The sequence below is a fragment of the Balaenoptera borealis genome (genome assembly GCF_965194805.1).
Source record: "Balaenoptera borealis genome assembly, chromosome: 6".
Lineage (NCBI taxonomy): Eukaryota > Metazoa > Chordata > Mammalia > Artiodactyla > Balaenopteridae > Balaenoptera > Balaenoptera borealis.
The window spans coordinates 35,591,737-35,610,906 of NC_138863.1; the positions used below are offsets into that span (position 1 = coordinate 35,591,737).

At 39.3% G+C, this 19,170-nt stretch overlaps 1 long non-coding RNA gene across 2 annotated transcripts in view; it reads left to right on the plus strand.

The window, feature by feature from the left end:
• Nucleotides 1–1,098: 1,098 nt before the first annotated feature.
• Nucleotides 1,099–19,170, plus strand: part of LOC309631256 — a 38,010-nt gene continuing 19,938 nt past the window's right edge. Inside the window, exon 1 of one of the 2 annotated variants that reach the window (XR_014246150.1) lies at nt 1,099–18,768. This is a non-coding gene — a long non-coding RNA (uncharacterized lncRNA). The remainder of the gene's footprint in view (nt 18,769–19,170) is intronic. The other variant, XR_014246151.1, reaches the window with a different exon arrangement.

Below are 19,170 nucleotides of genomic sequence, written 5' to 3' on the forward strand. Positions count from 1 at the left end.
ATCTCCATCATATATGAATTTCCTACTAGCATGGGGCCTGGGAAATTAGTCCCTAAATAATTGATCATATTGCACCATATCTCTGAGCATCTCCTGGGCCTGGATTTTCCACTCTTGTCTTGCTTTTTTGGAGCATTGGTATTTGCACCGAGAAAACACTAAAAATATCTGGAAGGTTATTCCAAAGTGCTACAAGCTACCACTGCGATTGGTGCTGGTTTTAGAGGAAGAAGCACATGGTTTTGAAACCAGACTTAAAATAGTATTGAAATGCTGACTTCAATTTCCACTCCAATAGGTCATTCATTCGGTATCTGTTACTAGGGAACCGCCCAGAGCGTGGTGGGTGGCAAGGACAGTCTGAGCAGCCTGCTGCAATTGAAAAGGGTCAGAACATGTATTTAAACCAATCTTCCTTTAAATGACACTTCCATTTTTTACAAAGGCAAATGGTTGAGGAAAAAAAGAAATAAGATGGCAGCTAAGAACAAGATGGAAACATGGTCTCATAGCTCAAATGAAGTCACATTTTCACTAGAAGTTGGGCTCTGTCTTTTTGTGGGAAGAGGAAATCAAGAGAGAACATTCTCAATGAAGTACTGAAGGCCAACTCACAAGGAAATCATACTAACGTGACACAAAAGCTTTAAGAATTGTGGTGTAAGATGCCATCGGACACCACAGAATCCTCAGTGACTTCCTACCCTTCCTGATCTTTATGTCCTTCTCTCAAGTCTGTTTCCTTCTTAACATTTTTGCTGTCATCAAGCTCACGCGGGCCCTTGAAACAATCGTTTGGAGGCAATAATACCCTCTTACCTAAGACGCTGCGTCCTTACTCTTCACCCTCACCTTCTCCCCTGCCCTTCCCACCCAGCCCTCGCCTCCCACTGCCTTGTGTTGAGTCTTGGTCTCTTACTCATCTATGAGTAAGTTCCCTCAATGCAACCACATTGTAAATTACTTCTTACACTTCTTCCTACTCCTCCAGGACCTAGTCCAGAGCTTGGCTCACCATATGGGCTAAATATTTGTTGACTGACTGACTCAGGGACGATGAATCCGCTGAGCACAGCAGGCACAGACATATGGCCCCCCAAGCTTCTAGAGGGCTGTGAAAATGGTTTAATATTCATTTCTTTTAAAATCAGAAGAAAAAACTGACTATAATAATAATGACTGTCTAGTAATGAATCCAGCCTGGATTGTATTCATCTCTTTACTAACACAGTCATAAAATAGAACTTTTAATATATTTTAAAAATTCTGGACCCATGAAGGCAAAGGTGCCTAGAACCCCTGAAAGTCAGAGTGAGGCCCTGGACTAAGTTTTCAGCGCCTAAGTCAATCAAGGTCAAAGTAGGCACAAAAACAAAGATTTTTGGTGTGCTTATTTTTGATGTGAATTTTCCTTGAACACTCTCCATTTCTCAGATTTTTATGCTGGTCCAGTGCTGATCACTAGTCCAGTAAGCGTGAAGGCTTCTTCCTGGGTTTGATACATTGATGTATACGGAATGCGTCATGTCACTGTGTTATTTTGTTCACACAATCGCCTCTTTGATGGCTCAGTAAAAGGTGGAAGAGAGAAACTTCTCATGATATCTCTAAAATACACACCATGTTCAGTCTGTGTGTTTAAAGACATAAAGTTCCCTTTCCAGTTTCTAAAACTGTGTCAGGACCAAATGAAATGTGTTTTAGCCGGCTCTTGGGTAAACACAGAAACGTAATCTTTCTCTCTTAAAGCCGAGCCTGCTTCACACACTGCATCTGTGTGTGTAATGTTTATTTAAGCATGCAAGGATTAGAACTTAAAACTGGTGTGAAAGCACTGGTGGGTGTTTTTTTTAAAGCACCTAATGATTTGAGAATTTACAATATTTTTAATTCTCCCAGATAACTTTTCCTTCCAGGTAATTTATATTCAACTTGAGTTGGAAATTAAGGAAATAATAACCGTGCTTTCTTTTCTCTCTTTTTTTTTTTTTTGTAGGGGTGGTGCACAAGATATTCTGTAAAGCACTGATGGTTTCTTGCAATTAGGAGTTTCACTTCTTTTTACCTAAACATAATTATCTCTAACCCAAATAAAATCCAGAAGATAAGTTGACTTTTCCTTTATGCCATAAATTATAATCAAGGCCATTACTTAATTTGTTTTTTCTGTCAAAATGTCACCTGCTCCTTTTTAACATTATACCCAATTTACATAATTTGAAGCTACTTTTGCAGGTACCTAAATGGTCACTTTTGTATCTTCATAGACTCTCTGGGATTTACTTTTCTATTCTTTGTGTCTTCCTTCTCATGCAGCATGAGAGTGATGTTGAAATATCACCTGGCGTAGTCCCATGCTTTTGGGTGGTGAACGCCCCACAGAAATTCATCTGCATGACGGGATGACTCTTCTCGTTCTGAAGGTCAGGGATTCCAATTCCACAGCTCCCCTCCATGACGCTTCTCGTTTTAACTGCCCTGACCATCAAGATGAGCCCTCCCTTGAGCTCAGCCAAGAATCTCTTTTGTCCTCCTTCTTCCCTGGCTTTCTTTGACTTTGTCCTTCACAAACCTGGAGAATAATTTCTCAGCATCTTGCTAAATAAAGTCCTCTTAAACCAGAAGTCCAAGTGACGTCCTGCTTTAGTTTCCTCTTCTTCAGCCCAATCTCTTGTCCTACTAGACTCACTTTCTACCTATAAAAAATGTTTAAATGGCATAGCCATGCAATGGACTATTATTCAGCCATAAAAAGGAATAGAGTGCTGATGAAACTCCACGTGGATGAAGCTTGAAAACATGCTAAATGAAATAAGCCGCAAAAGGTCACATATTATATGAATCTATTTATATAAAATATCCAGAACATGCAAACCCATTGAGACAGTAGCTGGAGGCAAGGGGGAATGGGCAGGGACTGCTTAATGGGGCATGGGTTTCTTTTGGGGTGATTAAACTGTTGTAGAATTTGATGGTGGTGTTGGTTACATGACAGTATGAAATGTACTATATGCCACTGAACTGTATACTTTAAAACGATAAAAATGAGGAATTGTATGTTATGCATATTTTAACACACACACACACACACACACACACACACAAAATGCTTAAACAGTTCTCTGAAGCCCTTCCATTTTTATGTGCAACCCCTTTTAAATGCGGTGATGAAGATGGTGGTCTTCTAAAGGCCTGACTGGGCATTGCAATAAAAAGATTACATCTCGAGTGACCAGAGACATAGTTCAATGGACAGAAGACACGACTAAGTGCAAGGCACTGCATTTCATTTATTCGTCAACAAATATTTGTTCAGCACATACTCTGTGATATGTTCTAGGTAACATACTCCAGGGGCTGGAGATACAACCGTGTGGACCTTTCATATATGACCCTGGTCCTCTGGGAAGCTGCAGTCCAGCCACTCCTTTCCATGACTTTATGAGAGTAAAGAGTCAATTTATTCTCTGACCTTCATTTGACAAACAAAAGCAGGGGATAATAATACTTCATCATATTTACCCTTACAACCCACAGGGTTATGCAAGGATTAAATGAGATAATGCATGTGAACATAATTTGTATTTTATAAAGCATCAAACAAAAATTAGGCATTAATACTATATTATTCTAGTTTAACGTTGACTTTTTTCATAACAGTACTGCATCTCAGTTATGAAACTGGTGTGTTGTCTCTTTATAACATTTATAGGTGCTGGGGGAGCAGGCTTCCTATTACAGATATGATATACAGCCATTGTAGAAAATTTAGCAAATGCAGAAAGGTACATTTTAATCAGCTGTTATCCTCCTCACAGATATGTCCCCTGCCCACATTTTAGCCTATGTCCTTAGGCAGCGATAGATCAATGGGTTAAGGCAAGGATGATGTTGGAGACAGGCTCTATCTCTAACTATTGAACTTTGGGGAGGCATCTCACATCTCTAAGCCTCAATTCCTTATCTGTAAAATGGAGGAAATAACACTCGCTACCTCCTAATTGTGAGGATTAAATGAGGTACTCGATGTGTATCACTTGACAAAGTACTTATTACATTATACACACACACGCGTACATATGTATTGATAAATATATATCTCATACGTATGTCATTCACACATGTGCAGAGATAAACATAGAATTTACTGTTTGCTTCTTGTTAGTGAGGCAGCAATAAACACATCTATCTCCATCCATGCCTTAGCTCACTACGGAACTACTTAAACGAGCCTCCCAAGTGTATTATAGTGGAAATTCTTTTAAATAAAAATATTCAACCTCTTCAAAGAGTAGAAGATTTTATAATCTGTGTACAGAGGTTTCCAGATTCTGTGCTGTTTATAATTCTTTTTTTCCTGTAGTAGGTGAAACAGTTTGCGTTTTAACAGATGGCCCTCTGAGCGCCTTTTAGACGGAACTGTTTGTTTTCAGCAAAAGTCCTTGATGTGCATATGACCTCTTTGGGGGTAGGGTTTGAAAGGACAGTGAAACACACCATCCAAACAAACCTTGTAAGAAATTAATCAGAATTGGAGCGGGGAGCAGAAGAGAGGAGTCTGGAGAGGAAAAGCTAGCAGGGCAAGTAGAAAGGAGAAAGCAGAACAGGCAGCAAGCAGGATTCTGGGTTCTGATAAAAAGTTGTGAATGAGAAATTTCCAGGGGTGGGTTAAACAAAGGATGTTTAAAAACTTGAATTCCTAATAGTCTAAGTTTATGTGTGTGCTGCTGAAAGGTGAGCACCATCCATTACTCCAAAACTTCAATAAAGTCTCTATGCCCATAAATACCTTGGGTGAATGGATTAAGGGCACATGAAAGAAAGGGACTGAGCTCCACATCTGGGCTGGTGTGTAGCAAAGAAAACTGTATATCCATAGAAAATGAGATGTGAGATTAAGATGTTAAGATGAGCAGAAATTCAGAGCCAGAACAAACCATGAGACTATGGTTTGGTCCCTCCCACCCCCCAAAAAATTCATGTCCACTAGAAACCTCAGAATGTAACAGTATTTGGAAACAGTGTCTTTGTATATATAATTAAGGATCTCCAGATGAAATCTTCCTAGATTTAGGGTGGGCCCTAAATCCAATGACTGGTGTCCTTATAAGAAGAGAGGACATAGAAACACAGAAAAAAGAGGGCAACGTGAAGATGGAGACTGAAATTGGAGTTATTTCCCTATAAACCAAGGAATGCCTGGGGCCAGCGGAAACTGGAGAGGCAAGAAAGGATTCTTCCCTGGAGCCTTCAGAGGGAACTGCTGACACCTTGGTTTCAGACTTCTGGGCTGTAGAACTGTGAGATAATAAATTTCTGTTGTTTTAAGCCACTCAGTTGATTGGAACTTTGTTACTTTACCACAGCCCTAGGAAACTAATACACCTCCTGGAAACTTGCCAAAATCTCCGGGTAGGCATGAACTTCCCATAGCCCATCAACAACCTAAGGATGAAACTGAACTAAAAACCGTACCATGATCTTTCCAGTTATCGTTCACCAATCTGATCGTAACACTCCCTGATCAAATAGGCTTTTCCATTGTTGACTCCTATCACCTACAGAACATACGCAGCCTACCTGTCTAGCCTCAACTTTTGGCAGTCCTATCATTCACCTCTTGCATTTTAAGTTTCAAATTTATAAAGTAATACTGAACTCTGAAAATGCCTCGCTTGTTCACTCCTCCCTGCTTTTGAACCTACTGTTCTCCCTGTTGGTCAACACTAATTGGTAAATGCCCACTCAGCTTTCAAGCCTCCTCTGGGCAGCTTAACTCCTGCAGTCTGACTTCTTCCATGTATCCGATGTAATATATATGAGATATAGATAGATATAGATATGGATATGGATATAGATGTCCACTGTGGTAGATTTCAAATGGTATTTTATTTGTTTGTTCTTATAGCTGCTTTTTGTCTTCTCAGAGAATGTGGGTTTTCATCTTTGTATCCCAATGCTGGCACAGCGCCACCGTCCTAGGTGGTTTTATGCAGCGGCAAGTGAACTGAAGTCATAAGACCCGGTTTGAATGCAGGCATCTCCACGGTCGTTGGTGTGGCCATGGCAGACGCTGGTAACAGAGTCGGTCCTCCGTTTTCCCTGCTAAAAAAACCCCGATTTTGTTCAGGTGTATGGCAGAGATTCTTCCATCTCGAGGAAGGTGGACCCAGCTGCTAACCCAGAGGTGGAAAATATAACTCAGTTCTGGACAATGAAATGTAAGAGGCAGTCTATGGGGTCTCCAGAAGAGGTTTCTCCTCCCTGACAAGAGGAAGGTGTGAAGAGAGATCCCCAGCCTGCCCCTCCTCTGAGTGGGCGTATGGCGATGCTGTAGACTTCTCACACTCCTGAGAGGAAGTCAGCTTAATCGCAGAGCCATGCATCTTGGGTCCCGACCTGACCGTGGAGCCACCCAGCCATCGCCAACAATGCCCCCCACCCTACTTTTTGTTATGGGAGAAAAATGAACCCATACTTGTTGAAGCTTCTGTTGGCCAAGTATGCCAGTGCTTGAAGCCAAATTCACTTTTGTCTGATATGATCAGACTTGAATAATTGAAGTCACTTAACATCTTTGAACTTCAGTTACAGCGTGGCTCATAATCCCGCTCTACATCCAACCGCCAATACAAGCTCAAATTGAAAAGCATGCATAATGTTTACATTTAACAATAAGTGGTTACATTTATTGAGTATTCCATGGGAATTCTTCTAATTACTTGTATTATTTTATTTCATCCTCACAATAACCTATAAGGTGCTATGTCAAAGAAGTCTTTGCCTACCCCAGGCTCACAAAGATTTCCTTTTATATCTTCTGCTTAAAGTTTTAGAGTCTTAGGTTTTATTTTTAGATCTGTGATTCACTTTCAGGAAAGTTTTGTACATGGTGTGAGTTATATATCAAAATTCATGTCTTTACATATGGATATCCAATTGTTCCAACACCACTTATTGAAAAAAATCATCCTTTCTCCACCTTTGTTGACAAGAGAGAAAAACAAATATTTTCCTTTACCTTTGCACCTTTGTTGAAATGTACAATATACTTTTATTGAAATATACAATGGTCCATGTATGTGTGTGGGTCTCTCTTCAGTTCCCCTGGTCCATTTGTGCATCTTTACCAGCTGTCTTGCTCCCATAGTTTTATAATAAGTCGAAGTTGAGAAGTGTAAGTCCTTTAGCTTTATTTTTCTTTTTCAAAGAAAAATAAACAACTTTTTCAAAGTTGTTTTGGCTCCTCCAGGTCCTTTGTATTTCTTCATGAATTTTAGAAATAGCTTGTCAATTTATACAAAAAAAGGCTGCTGGGATTTTGATCAGGATTGCACTAAATCTGTAGATAAACTTAGAAAGAACTAACATCTTAACAATGTTGAGTCTTGCAATCCATGCACATGGCATGTATCTCTAATTAGGTCTTTGATTTTTCTTAGAAATGTTTTCTAGTTTTCAGTTTATACGTATTATACATCTTTTATGAGATTTATCCTGAAGTCATATTTTTATGTTAATATAATTGACTGTTTTAAATTGTCAATTTCCAATTGCTCATTGCTAGTATATAAAAATAAAATTGACTTTTGTGTATTGATCTTATATCCTGAAACGTATTAGTTCTAGTACCTTTTTTGTCAATTCCTTCAGATTTTCTCTGAAGATGGTTAGAGTCATCTTAGAATTCAAATTATTTTACCTCTTCCTTTCCAATATGGATGCCTCTATTTCTTTTACTCACCTGATTGCCCTGGCTAGAACCTCCAGTACAGTGTTGAACAGTCGTGGTGGGAGGGAATATCCTTGCCTTGTTCCTGATCTTGGGGGCAAAACATTCAGTCTTTCACCATTAGGTATGATATTAATTATAGGCTTTTTAGGTAGATTCCATCCATTCCTAGTATTTTCCAGGGAGTTTTTGTTAAGATGTATGTTGGATTTCATCAAATGGTTTTTTTGCATCTATTGAAATGGTCATATGATTTTTCTTTAGTCTACTGATATGGTGAAATACATTGAATGACTGTCAAATTATAAATCAACCTTGCATTCTTCATATAAACCATACTTGGCCATGATGAATTATTGATTATTATTGATTATATATTGTTGAACTCAAATTGCTAGTTTTGTTTAAAATTTTTGCATCTATGTTCATGAGGGATTTGGTCTATAGTTTTCTTATAATATCTTTGCCTGGTTTTGGTATCAGAATAATTCTGGCCTCATAGAATGAGTTGGGGAGTATTCCTCTCTCAATTTTCTGGAAGATTTTATGTGGAACTGGCATTATTTCTTCCTTAAATATTTGGTAGAATTTGCCAGAAAGCCATCTGAGCTTGAAGTTTTCTTTATGACAATTAAAATTTCTTTATTAAAAATTCAACTTATTTAATAGCTACAGAATAATTTTGTGATTTATGTCTTCTGTCTTTTTTTCTACATTGGTTTGGTTAGACATTTATCAATATTATTGACCTTATAAAAGAACAAGTTTTTAGTTCCTTCATTTTCTTTATTGCTTTTCTGTTTGTATTTCATTGATTTCTGCTCTGATCTTAAGTATTTCTCTTTTTCTAATATTTACTACTTACTGCTTCTACTGTATGCTCTCCTATACTAATGCTTTTTTCCTTTGCTCTTGATTTTCTAGTTTCTTAATATGGAAGTTGAGGTCATTGATTTGAAACCTTCCTTTTCTTTAATATAGACATTTAACACTATAAATTTCCCTCTAGGTACTACTTTTAACTGCATCTCACCAATTTTGATATGTTGTGGTTTCATTTTCATTTAGTTCAAAATACATTCTAATTTCCCTTTTGATTTCTTCTTTGACCCATGAGTTTTTTAAAGAAATGTGTTATTTGCAATCCAAATATTTCAGGATTTTCCAGAGTACTTTGTACTATTGATTTAAAATTTAATTCCACTGTATCTAAGATACTTTTTAACCTACTGAGACTTATTTCATGGTTCAGAATGTCTATCTTAGTAAATGTTCTATATATACTGGAAAATCAGTATTTGGCTGTTAGTGGTGGAGTGTTCTATAAATATCAATTAGACCAAGTTTGTTGCTCGTATTGTTCAAGTCTTCTATAACCGTTTTTATTTTCTATTTGTTCTATCAATTATTGATAAAGGAGTGTTGAAATCTCCTAGTATAATTTTGATGTGTCTAGTTGTCTTTGCAGTTATATTTGTTTTTGCTTTGTATATTTTGAAGCTCTGCTATTAGGTATATAAGCATTAGTTACCAATTGATATGTAACAAATTACTCTTAAACTAAGCCTGTTAAAACAGCAAACATTTATCATCTCACAGTTTCTGTGCGTCGGGAATGCAGGTGTAGCTTAGCTGGATGCCTCTGTCTTAGGGCTTCTAATGTGGAAAGAAATATCTAATTCTTGATTTTATAAAAATAATACTAATCAATCAATCATTTTGCTTTATATTCTATATATTCCATACAGGTCTAATTTTGACTGTTCAGTCAGGTTAATTAACTTGAAATTCTACCATCAATCATATTGTTGTAATCTTTCTCATAATCCTTACTTTTGACTCATTTCTGACTCCACGCAATAATTTTTCTGAAAATTAGAGACACGAGCTGCCCAGCAGCAGAACCCCCCTGCCCCAACCAAATCTGCAGAAGTCTTCACTGTAGAGCTCACCCCTTCCACTAGAGCAGTTGAAAAGGCAGATATTCACTTTCCTTTCCTGGACAGCTGAGGTATGCACATGTGACCTTGACTCCGTCAGATATATGTACCCACTGCTCTCTAACTTGGGACAGTGAAGAATTCTGATTGGGTGGAGGGGGCAGCAACCATGCCCTTTATTCAGAGAAAACAGATGGCAGCAGTAGCATTCAGAGTCCAGAGCCTGCTGAGCACTCAGTGAAAAGTGGCAGCAGCAGTGGTGTCCTCTCCCTAGGCTGAGTCTGTGGCAGGATTTTGGCCATGGTTCTTGTTGACTATCCTTCCAATGTTTCTCACTAGTACACTGAGTTATTATCTCATCCCCACCCCCCTTTTTTTGTAATCTTTATTATCTTTATCCTCTATATCACATCTGGTTATAAATTCTTTCATAATAAGGATTCTTTGGTTCCAAGCACCAGAAACCTATTCTGGTTTATTAAGCAGAAAAAAAAAAAAAATAGAAAGGTAGTAGTAGCTCACAGAACTGAAGGGAAGGTTGAAAAGCCAGACTGGGGAAAAACCAGACTGAGAAGGGAACAGCAATCAAGGTAGCTCTGGAGGATGTGGTAGCAGGAATTAGTCTATAGCCCCTAATTAGAGCTTAATTCACCAGGGTCCCAGCCTGGGAACGAATCAGTGGCAACCATTTTATTTTCCAATCAGTTAACTCAAAATTGGTCTAACCTAGCTCATGAGGCTGTCCTTTTGCTTGGGGACAGCGACATGCCTTGATTGATGGTCTTACCAAGGGCCCACAAAGGGAGGAAGGGTAATTCACCAAAAGGACATCAACAAAGGAGGAAAGAGATTCTAGGTAGCCAAAAATATAAATAAATAACATGTGATTTGTTTGATTAAATGTACAGATACACAACACTTTAAAAATATTATATATAATCCTGGGTATCTATTCTTTTGTTCCCAATGTTGAAACTCTCAAAAACAAGTTGATTTTCCTCCGATTAAGAAAAAAAAGCCATTGAATGAACTTCATAACAAGATGAATGGGCTTGTAAAGGGCGAACCATGACTCTCTCTACTCATGGGCCGGGAGGGACAAAAGTCAATGTCACAGATGCCTAAGGTCACTGCAAGACACTGGGCATCCCCAAGTGTTTTGCAAGAGCATGGCACACTCTGTAGTGTGGGTCAGAGAGAAAAACAGAAACGCAGCAAACAGGTACATACCATGCATTTATTTTGCTGTTTGCAATCTCAGGTAGCTTAGCAGAAATTAAATTTTGCAGTAACTCACCTGAGGCTGTAAAGGGATCATTAGTTTTTCAAGGATTCAGTAAATTTTCTTAAAGCCCTTTGGTTCCATTTGGAAGGGAAACAAAATAGCATGAGAATATTTTGATCACTGTCCTGGAGCATGAAACCTGACTTAATACCCAAAGGTCACTGCACTGTTTTATTGTAGTAAACATTTCACTTCATGGTAAGAAGAAGTTACAGGGTAAACTGAACTGCAATTGGGGCAGCCCTGATTGTTGTGGTCTGCGATTTAGGTTCTCTGTCCTCCACGATATTGTTTGTACTGTACTAAAGAGTTCTGCAATGAAACCTCATGACAGCTATTTCCCCTGAGACTTCTCTGGAAATAAGATACACATTTCATGTGACAGTCCCAGAAAAAAAGCATTGAAAATAACTAAATATCCCATCTGTTTCCATCCATCTGAGTTCTCTAATCTCTTGTGCTTTCTCTGTGTCCTTCTCACACTGGGTACCGGCATGTCCAAGGGTTGAATGTGTGTCTGGAGCGCCCTGGCCCATCTCCCCTGACAAAGTTGGATGTTAGGGCAATGCATCTCTTTTGTACTATTTTGAGCAAAGTTGTTGTGAAAGCTGTTGTTTAAGGGAAGTTACCCATCCAGGATTTGGAGAGAAAGCTGCTGGGAGGAAGGGATGTTTAAAATGGATCATAAGGGACAAATGGGGTTCGCTGGGGAAAGCGAGAGCAATGGGGATGGAAAATGGGAGAACTCTGCAGATGGGGAAGAGGGTCCTGCTTGTGCTTGAAACTGGACATGAGAGAGAGTGTGGCCCTTTCTGCAATCTGCAAAGGCTCAGAGTGTGTGTGAATGTATATGTGTGAGTGGTACGTGAGTGAGTGTGTACGTGTGCGCATATGTGTGCGTGTGTGAGCCTATGTTTGAAGGTGTATCTGGCGGGCGCTGGCAAACGGTGAGGCTAGAGAGATGAGAACCTTACTGGTACCTATTTGGTAATGTCTGTGATTTTAGTTCTTCATCCATAAATTAATAAAGCTTCCCACCCCCCAGCGCCCCTACCCAGAGGACAAATGAGGCATTACAACTGGCTTCAAACAGCAAAAGCCTTTTCAGGGAACACTTTCCGGTCTGTCTTGTTAGCCCTTGTTTTAAAATCAGACTTTACAATCAGACCACCCACTCACTCATCTTGAATCTGAAATCTTGAGCCTCCTAGCAACTCAGAGCAGTAATTGTGTGTTCCTTCTCTCTGTGACAGTATGTTCCAGCTGCCTGCAGGCCTCACCCTCCTGAATTCTGCTCCCCTTTTAACTGACTACACTATGGAATTGGAATAGGTTGTTTCCTACATGTGCTAGTTTACTGAATAGTTTTATACGTAAGGTGGCTGCTCTTAATTTAAAAATAAATGTATAGAACAATTATATATATCGTTCTCAAAAAAATATAGTTGTCTTTGAGTTAATGTCCTTGATTAAATTTTTGGAGATCAGTGGTCCTTAGAAGCAAGAAGATTTTCCACACTTGCTACAGATACTCTAACTGGTTGCCTTGCTTACAGGGAGAGTTATGGAACTTTCCTTTCATAAGCCTTATCTGGGTTTACACACAACTGAGACATTTTCTTGAAGCAAGAGGGCAAGACTTCAAGGCACGCCTGGATGCGGTAGCCACAGCCTGGCTCATTTTATGTCCTTTCTTTGTTTTCCCCTTTTGTTCTTCACATATTTCTAATTTATGCTATCTTGCTATTTTTTATGTATCCTTTCAAAGCCCCTTAAATCCATTCTGAGACAAACAAAGTAGAGTATAAATTTTAAAAAATAAGTAGTATGAAAAAACATAAAATAAATCATGTACTACATATTTAAGCATAACATACTGTTTTTTCAGCACTGTGAGGGATTTTAGTTCATTTTATAGTTAAGGGGGCTTGAGGCTGAGAAAGGAGGGGCACGGCCAGGTCTCGGGAATATCAGTCCTGTATTTCTTTCACTACATCACAAATTCTAAAAGATGATTTTCTTCTGGAATTTGGAAAAATATCTATTGGGTTGGCCAAAATGTTCATTCTTATGGAAAAACCCGAACAAACTTTTTGGCCAACCCGATACAAACATCCCAAAGTAGATTCCATAGAAAGAGAAGGTTTCCCTCTACTCCGTTTTCATTCCTCGGGGACCCGTGAGTACTTCAGTCAAATTCAACCGCAGACAGGAAAGGGGCTGACATGTGCCTGTGAGCTCCCAGGAAAGCTAGACCCCAGACCACGGCTGCAGTGAGGGGCCCCAGGCAGCCAACCCTCCCATCAGGCAAGTTCAAAGAGAGACAGAGAGAGAGGAGTTTGGCTCCAGCTCTGGGAGATAAAGTAGCCCCTTCCAGGCTGCAGGGTGGCCAGGGGAGCAGCCATTAGGAGATGCATGTCCATTTGGATTATGAAGTGGGGCAGTGTTTAGGGGGTGATGCTGGGACGCATATAAAATAATGCTCTTGTGAGACAGGCAGGTGTGGAAGCTACAGGACAATTAGAAAAAGGCTTCTACTTCTTCCTATGGGTTTACACCAGTGTTTCTAAACTTATTCCCTCTTTTGTTTTTAAAGGCAAAAAATGTTCTCATGAACCCTTGAGAATAGGTTCATTGATGGCATTTTGAAAAACATTGATTTAGGTTGTACTTTCTCTGAGAATCGATATTTGTCCTTGGGAGAGGGGGTGTGTGTGTGTGTGTGTTTGTACGCGCGTTCATGTCACGCCACACTGATTCCCTTCTACGGAGTGATTTCCTCGGACCAGAAGCTAGCTCCATAGTGATTCCGTGCACTCACAGCCCTCCACCAAGGACGTCACAGAGGACGCAGCAGCAGGTGGAGATGACCGCCCACTGCCTTGCTTCCATCAGGAAGTGCGGTGAGGCAGGTGTTGCAAGAGGAACATGCCAGGGCTGGAGGGATAAGGAAGAGGATGACTCCAAAGCAGAGAGCAGGCCAAGCTTGCATAAACACACCTCCTTTTAGGGTACAAAGCAAGAGAGGTAAAGACAGGGTGACTGGGCAGTGGGGGAAGCAGGTCTGCACCTTGGACAGCAGACAGTGAGACAGGTGACCCTTCGTCATGCTGAAGGCAGTGAGGGGTAATGGTGCAAACTGAGGCGCTCATTCGCTCTTTCTGAGGTGTTTCTAGGTGGCCTCTTTTACAAAGGATGTCCAAGACAGTCAAGAGAAAAGAACATAAAGTCTAATTTTTATGGGCGATATAAAATAAACTAGACATATCAGCATACCATTCAATATTATAACCTGAAAACAAAGACCAATTGAAAAAATTAGCTCCTAAACAGGATTTATGTTTAAATAAATGGGCATTAATGTACATAGGAATCACCTGGACGTCTTGTTAGATGGCAGGTCTTGAGTGGACAGGTATGGGCTGGGGCCTGAGACTCTGCATTTCTAATGAGCTCCTGGGTGAGGCTGATATTGTTGGTTCATGGACCACACACTTTGAATAGCAAAGTATTTTCCAGTCTCAGTTTAAAAAAAAACCCGAGAAACCTGTACCTTTCTAGTAGATTATCTAACAGATTCAGAATACCTACCTTCTTCAGAAATTTTTATTTTTCTCTCTTGTGTACAATATTGTTTATCTGTATTTGCAATTATTAATAACAATATAATAATCCAACATTTATTAAGTGCTTAGCACATGCCAGGGACTAATTTAAGTACTTTATTTGTATTAACTCATTTAGTTCTCACAACAAACATCTGAGTAGCTTCTCTCATTATCCCCATTTTACAGATAAGGAAACTGAGGGAAGCTGATAAGGGAAGTATATTCCTAACAGTTCTTTTGGTTTTTACTAAATGAGATTTATTTTAATCTGCATTTACAATTCAAACACGATAGATGTCTATTTATAATCATTTTGAAAATAAAATCCAAGACTTTTGTCCTTCTGAGACAGTCTATTAAGCTATAATTATCTTCACTTTGGAGGTTAAGAACCAACAACTTTGCCTGATTCATCCAGATAATTGAGGGAAATTATCCAGCCTCGTTTCAGCCCACACATGTATTGAATAAACCATGAAGTTTCCAAATGATCATCTGTTGTCACTCTTTCTTGCTAGGGAAAAAATTAAAGTATCAAGAGGTATTTGCCTGCATTCCGCATTCTGGCCATTCTAGCCACAACAATACAGCCATGGATTGGTGCATGGGCTCTACCTAGAGAGGACAACTGCCTCTGAAACAGCTTGACCTGAAAGTTTGCCCAAAGGGCAGTTCTGTATAGGATGGGGTAGAGCGTCTCCATCATATCTTTAATTTGGAGAAATGTAGATGCTAATTACAAAGTAGGTCACATGGTCAATCTGCATTCCAAATGAAGAAGAGCTTCCCCTTTTGTCTGGTGTTTTTTTTCTGTTTGGGAATGTTTGGAACAAGGAGTATCTGGTTGGCTAAGAATATAGTTATTCCTTTGTTTCCTTATCACGAATCCTCATTACTAAGTGTAATTGGTGCCAGTCTCTTTCTTCCAATCTTAAAGAGTCAAATGAATACAACATACCAATAGAATTTGTTGGGTTATATCCAGTGCCTTGCCTACCACTATCCTTTAGACTTAAGCTGGAATAACATATCTATTCAATTAATATATTTCTGTTTGGAATTACTTCTTGTGCTACATACCACCTCCACCTCCCAATTTGTTCAAGACAGGTACGAATTTTTGCCTATTAATTGCTCAATTTGGTGGAAAATGTAAGGCATTTTATAAGTTCACTTAGCCTCTCAGTGATGGAGCCAGCAAATTATGAAAGACACAAAAGGAACTTTCGACTCCTGTTTTCAATACACATTGTTCACATCTAAAAGTTTATGTAAGCATATTTTATACATAAGTGAATGTCTTTAATTGCTCAGAAATACATTCTAGCCCTATAACTGAATTCAGAAAAGTCCTCTAATGATTATGAAACTTTAGCAAACATTTCAATATATTAGCTTAATAAAGAAAAGGCAATTCATAATTCTCAAACCTTTAATTCAGCATCTACAAGCTACTAAAATTTTCTAATATGGTCTCTATAGGACAAGTTATTGAGTGTATTTTTGTTCGTTTATTTTTGATTCCCTGATGGAAATGTCATCATTGTTTTGTTAGCATCAACAATATAAAGTCACTAGGTAGCATCAGATTTGCAATAAGATGAGTTACTTATGCTAAATAATTTCAATATAGTAATATAAATCTATGTTTTACTTTCTTTAACTACTCAGTCATGACTATCTTGTTGTGTAAACCACAATTCCCTTTCTTTTTGTTCAGTCTGTATGGGGTAAAGGTAGATCTAATGAAAATAATTTGTCATAGCTTGTATACTAGTCAGCAAGGTCACCTAGATTTCTACTTCATAAGTTACCTAAAAGACCAACTTTCACGATTCTTTACTTTGAACAGAATATTGATAACAACATTCACTATGTCATGCCAATCAGAAGCTCTGAGAGGTGATTATATAACTTTGATGAATTTTTAAAGGGGCAGGAGGAAGGAAGGAATGTTTACCTAAGAGAAACTTCGTAGACAAAAAAAAGAAAAAATCTTTAAACATGGTATTCAGGAAGAGAAACCATTTTTTAATTCTTTGTAGGTAGAAAAAAGATATAAACACAACTGACTGAAGGACTACTCAGATAAAGCTAATAAAGTTCTTTTCAGAATTAAATTTAAAAAAAAAAGAAAAAAGAAACTGAGAAGAAAAAAAAGAAGACCAAAGAAAGAAAAGCTGCGGAGATAAAAATGGAAACGAGTAAAAGAAGGAGAGGAAAATAAAAATGAGGAAAGGTTATAATAAAAAGGGGAAAGGATCCAGCCTGTCACCCCTCCTTCCAAATTGCCTTTATAGGGATTTCCCTGGTGGCGCAGTGGTTAAGAATCCGCCTGCCAATGCAGGAGACGTGGGTTTGAGCCCTGGGCTGGGAAGATCTCACATGCCACGGAGCAACTAAGCCTGTGCACCACAACTACTGAGCCCACGTGCCACAACTACTGAAGCCCACGCATCTAGAGCCCATGCTCCACAACAAAGAGGAGCCATCGCAATGAGAAGCCCGTGCACGGTAACGAAGAGTAGTCCCCGCTCGCCGCAACTAGAGAAAGCCCGCACGTAGCAACAAAGACCCAACGCAGCCAAAAATAGATAAATAAATAAATAAAATAAACAACAAAAAAACAAATTGTCTTTATAGACATGAGTTCTTAGTTTACCATCTTTGTCTGAAGCCTTTTCATCATCGAGAAGGCTGGTAGCAACCAGCACACAATCAAATGCTGCCCGATTCTTTATCATTGATTTTGAAGTCACAGTGAAGAGGGCGCATCATGAACACTGAGTCTAACCGGGAGCAGCAGGCATGATAAGTACCCCTAATGCACCTGTAGAAAACAAAGGAGTCTTGATGCTTCCCCTTTCAAGTAATAAAATAGCAGAGCAGTGTGACAGTGCAAACATCCTTTGGTCAATTTGGAAGAACCACAAAGATGGATTCGTGTGAGGATTTATTTGCCTTTACCATGTAGCTTGGCTTTACCAAACATGGATATGATATTCCCACAGAGAGAAACCTGTTTGCTTACGACAGTGAAATGTCATTCTAGCACTTCGATGGTTTGAAAGACATTTATGTTAGCCTGTCCTGTTTATACATGATCATAATAAAGAAATTAGGCAATTATCCTTAGTCAATGTCTCAAGTTTAGCCAAATAACTGTCATTGGTTCATTCATTCATTCAGCAAATATTTATTAAATGCCTGCAATGTGCCAGCTGCTACTCTAGGAAGTAGAGATTTAGTCATCAACAAGACAGACGAAGTCCCTGACTATGAAGTATTTGCTACACTGAAAACCAATGAGGAGATTGCTTTTTTAGTCTGATACACGCTAGTTGATTTATTCTCTTATTTACTGACGAAGATTTTTCACTTTTCACAGAGTTTTTTAAACTCTCAAATAGAGGAGAATAGTGGGTGAAGAGAAATGATCCTGGGTAAGGCAAAAAAAAAGAAAAAAAAATCCCAAAACCAACAATAAAAAACATGATCCTACCGGCCAACTGTAGCTAGGAGCCAAATTCCCTTCAGTCAAGACTGTATGGATTTCAACATGGGCAGTTCCCCAGCTAATCAAAATTTCAAAGGACACAGAATAACCTTTAATAGGATTATACCTAAACCTGTTATAGATTAAATTCTCTGGCTGTTTGACACCCTAGTAACTAACACAGATTTGTATTTACAAAAAAAGAGATGAGAAAAATTCCTTCTTGATTAGGAACAAGAGAGCAGAATATCCTGGCCCTCCCCCTTCCTCAAAATAAAAAGGGGGGGGATGGGGAACGAGTGCCAGGAAACAGAAATCCCACCTCCAGAGTACTGTCAGCAAAGTTCAAATGCACCAAGAAAGCACACAGAGCCATGTCCCTCCTGATGCAAATCCCCAGGCCCTTGTTTCCAAAGGCCCGTGGCCAAGACCTAACATTTCTCCCAGAACAGCAGAAATAATAAATATCCACCTCTAGGTGACACAAATGGTTAAGCACTGACAGAATTTGAAGCAGAAAGTACTAAGAACCCTGCTACCGGGTTGCAACCACTAATTTTACTGTACCTTCCGAGTTTGAGGACAGCTGCAACTGACACTAGAGACCCACCAGCAGGAAAGTTATGTGAAGAGGAAAAAATACAAACTCGCATTTCTACCTTAAAATGGATGGTACTGGAGGAGACGCAGACTGGATAAAATGAGAAGTAAGCAATATTCTTTTTTTTAATTTAATTTAATTTAATTTAATTTAATTTTTGGCTGTGTTGGGTCTTCATTGCTGCATGCGGGCTCTCTCCAGCTGTGGTGAGCGGGGGTTACTCTTCGTTGCGGTGCGCAGGCTTCTCATTGCAGTGGCTTCTCTTATTGTGGAGCACGGGCTCTAGGCGCACAGGCTTCAGCAGTTGTGGCACGTGGGCTCAGCAGTTGCGGCTTGCGGGCTCTAGAGCACAGGCTCAGTAGTTGTGGCGCACGGGCCCAGTTGCTCCGCGGCATGTGGGATCTTCCCGGACCAGGGCTCGAACCCGTGTCCCCTGCACTGGCAGGCAGATTCGTAACCACTGTGCCACCAGGGAAGGCCCCAGCAATATTCTTTTAAAACATGATAG